Genomic DNA, 8,152 nt, shown 5'->3' on the forward strand with positions numbered 1-8,152 from the left:
ATGCATTTGAATGGGAAACTCGCCTGAAACAAAGTATAGGTTTTCATTATGTGAATAATTTTAAAATCTTAGCTCAAACGGCTGCAAAACCTGTTTGCCCAGCACGGGGATATTGAGTTCTATAAGATAAAGCCATAAACATGTGTTTCTGAGTCTTCTATCAAAAGTTACAGCGATTTATATGAAGTTGTACAAAAATGCTTTATTTCGCCAAGACAATGCGTTTCTCACTGTTACATGCATTTGAATGGGAAACTCGCCTGAAACAAAGTATAGGTTTTCATTATGTGAATACTTTTAAAATCTTAGCTCAAACGGCTGCAAAACCTGTTTGCCCAGCACGGGGATATTGAGTTCTATAAGATAAAGCCATAAACATGTTTGTCTGAGTCTTCTATCAAAAGTTACAGCGATTTATATGAAGTTGTACAAAAATGCTTTCTTTCGCCAAGACAGTGTGTTTCTCACTGTTACATGCATTTGAATGGGAAACTCGCCTGAGACAAAGTATAGGTTTTCATTATGTGAATAATTGTAAAATCTTAGCTCAAACGGCTGCAAAACCTGTTTGCCCAGCACGGGGATATTGAGTTCCATAAGATAAAGCCCTAAACATGTTTTTCTGAGTCTTCTATCAAAAGTTACAGCGATTTATATGAAGTTGTACAAAAATGCTTTCTTTCGCCAAGACAATGCGTTTCTCACTGTTACATGCATTTGAATGGGAAACTCGCCCGAGACAAAGTATAGGTTTTCATTATGTGAATAATTTTAAAATCTTAGCTCAAACGGCTGCAAAACCTGTTTGCCCAGCACGGGGATATTGAGTTCTATAAGATAAAGCCATAAACATGTTTGTCTGAGTCTTCTATCAAAAGTTACAGCGATTTATATGAAGTTGTAAAAAAATGCTTTCTTTCGCCAAGACAGTGTGTTTCTCACTGTTACATGCATTTGAATGGGAAACTCGCCCGAGACAAAGTATAGGTTTTCATTATGTGAATAATTTTAAAATCTTAGCTCAAACGGCTGCAAAACCTGTTTGCCCAGCACGGGGATATTGAGTTCCATAAGATAAAGCCCTAAACATGTGTTTCTGAGTCTTCTATCAAAAGTTACAGCGATTTATATGAAGTTGTAGAAAAATGCTTTCTTTCGCCAAGACAATGCGTTTCTCACTGTTACATGCATTTGAATGGGAAACTCGCCTGAAACAAAGTATAGGTTTTCATTATGTGAATAATTTTAAAATCTTAGCTCAAACGGCTGCAAAACCTGTTTGCCCAGCACGGGGATATTGAGTTCTATAAGATAAAGCCATAAACATGTTTGTCTGAGTCTTCTATCAAAAGTTACAGCGATTTATATGAAGTTGTAAAAAAATGCTTTCTTTCGCCAAGACAGTGTGTTTCTCACTGTTACATGCATTTGAATGGGAAACTCGCCTGAAACAAAGTATAGGTTTTCATTATGTGAATAATTTTAAAATCTTAGCTCAAACGGCTGCAAAACCTGTTTGCCCAGCACGGGGATATTGAGTTCTATAAGATAAAGCCATAAACATGTTTGTCTGAGTCTTCTATCAAAAGTTACAGCGATTTATATGAAGTTGTAAAAAAATGCTTTCTTTCGCCAAGACAGTGTGTTTCTCACTGTTACATGCATTTGAATGGGAAACTCGCCTGAAACAAAGTATAGGTTTTCATTATGTGAATAATTTTAAAATCTTAGCTCAAACGGCTGCAAAACCTGTTTGCCCAGCACGGGGATATTGAGTTCTATAAGATAAAGCCATAAACATGTGTTTCTGAGTCTTCTATCAAAAGTTACAGCGATTTATATGAAGTTGTACAAAAATGCTTTATTTCGCCAAGACAATGCGTTTCTCACTGTTACATGCATTTGAATGGGAAACTCGCCTGAAACAAAGTATAGGTTTTCATTATGTGAATAATTTTAAAATCTTAGCTCAAACGGCTGCAAAACCTGTTTGCCCAGCACGGGGATATTGAGTTCTATAAGATAAAGCCATAAACATGTTTGTCTGAGTCTTCTATCAAAAGTTACAGCGATTTATATGAAGTTGTAAAAAAATGCTTTCTTTCGCCAAGACAGTGTGTTTCTCACTGTTACATGCATTTGAATGGGAAACTCGCCCGAGACAAAGTATAGGTTTTCATTATGTGAATAATTTTAAAATCTTAGCTCAAACGGCTGCAAAACCTGTTTGCCCAGCACGGGGATATTGAGTTCTATAAGATAAAGCCCTAAACATGTTTGTCTGAGTCTTCTATCAAAAGTTACAGCGATTTATATGAAGTTGTAAAAAAATGCTTTCTTTCGCCAAGACAGTGTGTTTCTCACTGTTACATGCATTTGAATGGGAAACTCGCCTGAAACAAAGTATAGGTTTTCATTATGTGAATAATTTTAAAATCTTAGCTCAAACGGCTGCAAAACCTGTTTGCCCAGCACGGGGATATTGAGTTCTATAAGATAAAGCCCTAAACATGTTTGTCTGAGTCTTCTATCAAAAGTTACAGCGATTTATATGAAGTTGTAAAAAAATGCTTTCTTTCGCCAAGACAGTGTGTTTCTCACTGTTACATGCATTTGAATGGGAAACTCGCCTGAAACAAAGTATAGGTTTTCATTATGTGAATAATTTTAAAATCTTAGCTCAAACGGCTGCAAAACCTGTTTGCCCAGCACAGGGATATTGAGTTCTATAAGATAAAGCCATAAACATGTGTTTCTGAGTCTTCTATCAAAAGTTACAGCGATTTATATGAAGTTGTACAAAAATGCTTTATTTCGCCAAGACAATGCGTTTCTCACTGTTACATGCATTTGAATGGGAAACTCGCCTGAAACAAAGTATAGGTTTTCATTATGTGAATACTTTTAAAATCTTAGCTCAAACGGCTGCAAAACCTGTTTGCCCAGCACGGGGATATTGAGTTCTATAAGATAAAGCCATAAACATGTGTTTCTGAGTCTTCTATCAAAAGTTACAGCGATTTATATGAAGTTGTACAAAAATGCTTTATTTCGCCAAGACAATGCGTTTCTCACTGTTACATGCATTTGAATGGGAAACTCGCCTGAAACAAAGTATAGGTTTTCATTATGTGAATAATTTTAAAATCTTAGCTCAAACGGCTGCAAAACCTGTTTGCCCAGCACGGGGATATTGAGTTCTATAAGATAAAGCCATAAACATGTTTGTCTGAGTCTTCTATCAAAAGTTACAGCGATTTATATGAAGTTGTAAAAAAATGCTTTCTTTCGCCAAGACAGTGTGTTTCTCACCCTTACATGCATTTGAATGGGAAACTCGCCCGAGACAAAGTATAGGTTTTCATTATGTGAATAATTTTAAAATCTTAGCTCAAACGGCTGCAAAACCTGTTTGCCCAGCACGGGGATATTGAGTTCTATAAGATAAAGCCCTAAACATGTTTGTCTGAGTCTTCTATCAAAAGTTACAGCGATTTATATGAAGTTGTAAAAAAATGCTTTCTTTCGCCAAGACAGTGTGTTTCTCACTGTTACATGCATTTGAATGGGAAACTCGCCTGAAACAAAGTATAGGTTTTCATTATGTGAATAATTTTAAAATCTTAGCTCAAACGGCTGCAAAACCTGTTTGCCCAGCACAGGGATATTGAGTTCTATAAGATAAAGCCATAAACATGTGTTTCTGAGTCTTCTATCAAAAGTTACAGCGATTTATATGAAGTTGTACAAAAATGCTTTCTTTCGCCAAGACAATGCGTTTCTCACTGTTACATGCATTTGAATGGGAAACTCGCCCGAGACAAAGTATAGGTTTTCATTATGTGAATAATTTTAAAATCTTAGCTCAAACGGCTGCAAAACCTGTTTGCCCAGCACGGGGATATTGAGTTCTATAAGATAAAGCCATAAACATGTGTTTCTGAGTCTTCTATCAAAAGTTACAGCGATTTATATGAAGTTGTACAAAAATGCTTTCTTTCGCCAAGACAATGCGTTTCTCACTGTTACATGCATTTGAATGGGAAACTCGCCTGAAACAAAGTATAGGTTTTCATTATGTGAATAATTTTAAAATCTTAGCTCAAACGGCTGCAAAACCTGTTTGCCCAGCACGGGGATATTGAGTTCTATAAGATAAAGCCATAAACATGTTTGTCTGAGTCTTCTATCAAAAGTTACAGCGATTTATATGAAGTTGTAAAAAAATGCTTTCTTTCGCCAAGACAGTGTGTTTCTCACTGTTACATGCATTTGAATGGGAAACTCGCCCGAGACAAAGTATAGGTTTTCATTATGTGAATAATTTTAAAATCTTAGCTCAAACGGCTGCAAAACCTGTTTGCCCAGCACGGGGATATTGAGTTCTATAAGATAAAGCCCTAAACATGTTTGTCTGAGTCTTCTATCAAAAGTTACAGCGATTTATATGAAGTTGTAAAAAAATGCTTTCTTTCGCCAAGACAGTGTGTTTCTCACTGTTACATGCATTTGAATGGGAAACTCGCCTGAAACAAAGTATAGGTTTTCATTATGTGAATAATTTTAAAATCTTAGCTCAAACGGCTGCAAAACCTGTTTGCCCAGCACGGGGATATTGAGTTCTATAAGATAAAGCCATAAACATGTTTGTCTGAGTCTTCTATCAAAAGTTACAGCGATTTATATGAAGTTGTACAAAAATGCTTTCTTTCGCCAAGACAGTGTGTTTCTCACTGTTACATGCATTTGAATGGGAAACTCGCCTGAGACAAAGTATAGGTTTTCATTATGTGAATAATTGTAAAATCTTAGCTCAAACGGCTGCAAAACCTGTTTGCCCAGCACGGGGATATTGAGTTCCATAAGATAAAGCCCTAAACATGTGTTTCTGAGTCTTCTATCAAAAGTTACAGCGATTTATATGAAGTTGTACAAAAATGCTTTCTTTCGCCAAGACAATGCGTTTCTCACTGTTACATGCATTTGAATGGGAAACTCGCCCGAGACAAAGTATAGGTTTTCATTATGTGAATAATTTTTAAATCTTAGCTCAAACGGCTGCAAAACCTGTTTGCCCAGCACGGGGATATTGAGTTCCATAAGATAAAGCCCTAAACATGTGTTTCTGAGTCTTCTATCAAAAGTTACAGCGATTTATATGAAGTTGTACAAAAATGCTTTCTTTCGCCAAGACAATGCGTTTCTCACTGTTACATGCATTTGAATGGGAAACTCGCCTGAAACAAAGTATAGGTTTTCATTATGTGAATAATTTTAAAATCTTAGCTCAAACGGCTGCAAAACCTGTTTGCCCAGCACGGGGATATTGAGTTCTATAAGATAAAGCCATAAACATGTGTTTCTGAGTCTTCTATCAAAAGTTACAGCGATTTATATGAAGTTGTACAAAAATGCTTTCTTTCGCCAAGACAATGCGTTTCTCACTGTTACATGCATTTGAATGGGAAACTCGCCGGACAAAAAGTAATTTTCATTTTGTGAATAACTTGAAAATCTTAGCTCAAACAGCTGCAAAACCTGTTTGCTCAAAACGGGGATATGGAATTCTATAAGATAAAGCCATAAATATGTATTTCTGAGTCTTCTATCAAAAGTTACAGCTGTCTTTATGAAGACCATTAAAAACGCTTTATTTCACCACGTTGGTGCGTTTCTCGCTATTACGCACATTTGAATGGAGTTCTCGCCTGAAACAAAGTATAGGTTTTCATTATGTGAATAATTTTAAAATCTTAGCTCAAACGGCTGCAAAACCTGTTTGCCCAGCACGGGGATATTGAGTTCTATAAGATAAAGCCATAAACATGTTTGTCTGAGTCTTCTATCAAAGGTTACAGCGATTTATATGAAGTTGTACGAAAACGCTTTATTTCGCCAAGACAATGCGTTTCTCACTGTTACATGCATTTGAATGGGAAACTCGCCTGAAACAAAGTATAGGTTTTCATTATGTGAATAATTTTAAAATCTTAGCTCAAACGGCTGCAAAACCTGTTTGCCCAGCACGGGGATATTGAGTTCTATAAGATAAAGCCATAAACATGTTTGTCTGAGTCTTCTATCAAAAGTTACAGCGATTTATATGAAGTTGTTCAAAAACGCTTTATTTCGCAGAGACAATGCGTTTCTCACTGTTACATGCATTTGAATGGGAAACTCGCCCGAGACAAAGTATAGGTTTTCATTATGTGAATAATTTTAAAATCTTAGCTCAAACGGCTGCAAAACCTGTTTGCCCAGCACGGGGATATTGAGTTCTATAAGATAAAGCCATAAACATGTGTTTCTGAGTCTTCTATCAAAAGTTACAGCGATTTATATGAAGTTGTACAAAAATGCTTTATTTCGCCAAGACAATGCGTTTCTCACTGTTACATGCATTTGAATGGGAAACTCGCCTGAAACAAAGTATAGGTTTTCATTATGTGAATAATTTTAAAATCTTAGCTCAAACGGCTGCAAAACCTGTTTGCCCAGCACGGGGATATTGAGTTCTATAAGATAAAGCCATAAACATGTTTGTCTGAGTCTTCTATCAAAAGTTACAGCGATTTATATGAAGTTGTTCAAAAACGCTTTATTTCGCAGAGACAATGCGTTTCTCACTGTTACATGCATTTGAATGGGAAACTCGCCCGAGACAAAGTATAGGTTTTCATTATGTGAATAATTTTAAAATCTTAGCTCAAACGGCTGCAAAACCTGTTTGCCCAGCACGGGGATATTGAGTTCTATAAGATAAAGCCATAAACATGTTTGTCTGAGTCTTCTATCATAAGTTACAGCGATTTATATGAAGTTGTACGAAAACGCTTTATTTCGCCAAGACAATGCGTTTCTCACTGTTACATGCATTTGAATGGGAAACTCGCCTGAAACAAAGTATAGGTTTTCATTATGTGAATAATTTTAAAATCTTAGCTCAAACGGCTGCAAAACCTGTTTGCCCAGCACGGGGATATTGAGTTCTATAAGATAAAGCCATAAACATGTTTGTCTGAGTCTTCTATCAAAAGTTACAGCGATTTATATGAAGTTGTACGAAAATGCTTTATTTCGCAGAGACAATGCGTTTCTCACTGTTACATGCATTTGAATGGGAAACTCGCCCGAGACAAAGTATAGGTTTTCATTATGTGAATAATTTTAAAATCTTAGCTCAAACGGCTGCAAAACCTGTTTGCCCAGCACGGGGATATTGAGTTCTATAAGATAAAGCCATAAACATGTGTTTCTGAGTCTTCTATCAAAAGTTACAGCGATTTATATGAAGTTGTACAAAAATGCTTTCTTTCGCCAAGACAATGCGTTTCTCACTGTTACATGCATTTGAATGGGAAACTCGCCGGACAAAAAGTAATTTTCATTTTGTGAATAACTTGAAAATCTTAGCTCAAACAGCTGCAAAACCTGTTTGCTCAAAACGGGGATATGGAATTCTATAAGATAAAGCCATAAATATGTATTTCTGAGTCTTCTATCAAAAGTTACAGCTGTCTTTATGAAGACCATTAAAAACGCTTTATTTCACCACGTTGGTGCGTTTCTCGCTATTACGCACATTTGAATGGAGTTCTCGCCTGAAACAAAGTATAGGTTTTCATTATGTGAATAATTTTAAAATCTTAGCTCAAACGGCTGCAAAACCTGTTTGCCCAGCACGGGGATATTGAGTTCTATAAGATAAAGCCATAAACATGTTTGTCTGAGTCTTCTATCAAAGGTTACAGCGATTTATATGAAGTTGTACGAAAACGCTTTATTTCGCCAAGACAATGCGTTTCTCACTGTTACATGCATTTGAATGGGAAACTCGCCTGAAACAAAGTATAGGTTTTCATTATGTGAATAATTTTAAAATCTTAGCTCAAACGGCTGCAAAACCTGTTTGCCCAGCACGGGGATATTGAGTTCTATAAGATAAAGCCATAAACATGTTTGTCTGAGTCTTCTATCAAAAGTTACAGCGATTTATATGAAGTTGTTCAAAAACGCTTTATTTCGCAGAGACAATGCGTTTCTCACTGTTACATGCATTTGAATGGGAAACTCGCCCGAGACAAAGTATAGGTTTTCATTATGTGAATAATTTTAAAATCTTAGCTCAAACGGCTGCAAAACCTGTTTGCCC

This window comes from Aulonocara stuartgranti (genome assembly GCF_965226115.1).
Source record: "Aulonocara stuartgranti genome assembly, chromosome: 11".
Lineage (NCBI taxonomy): Eukaryota > Metazoa > Chordata > Actinopteri > Cichliformes > Cichlidae > Aulonocara > Aulonocara stuartgranti.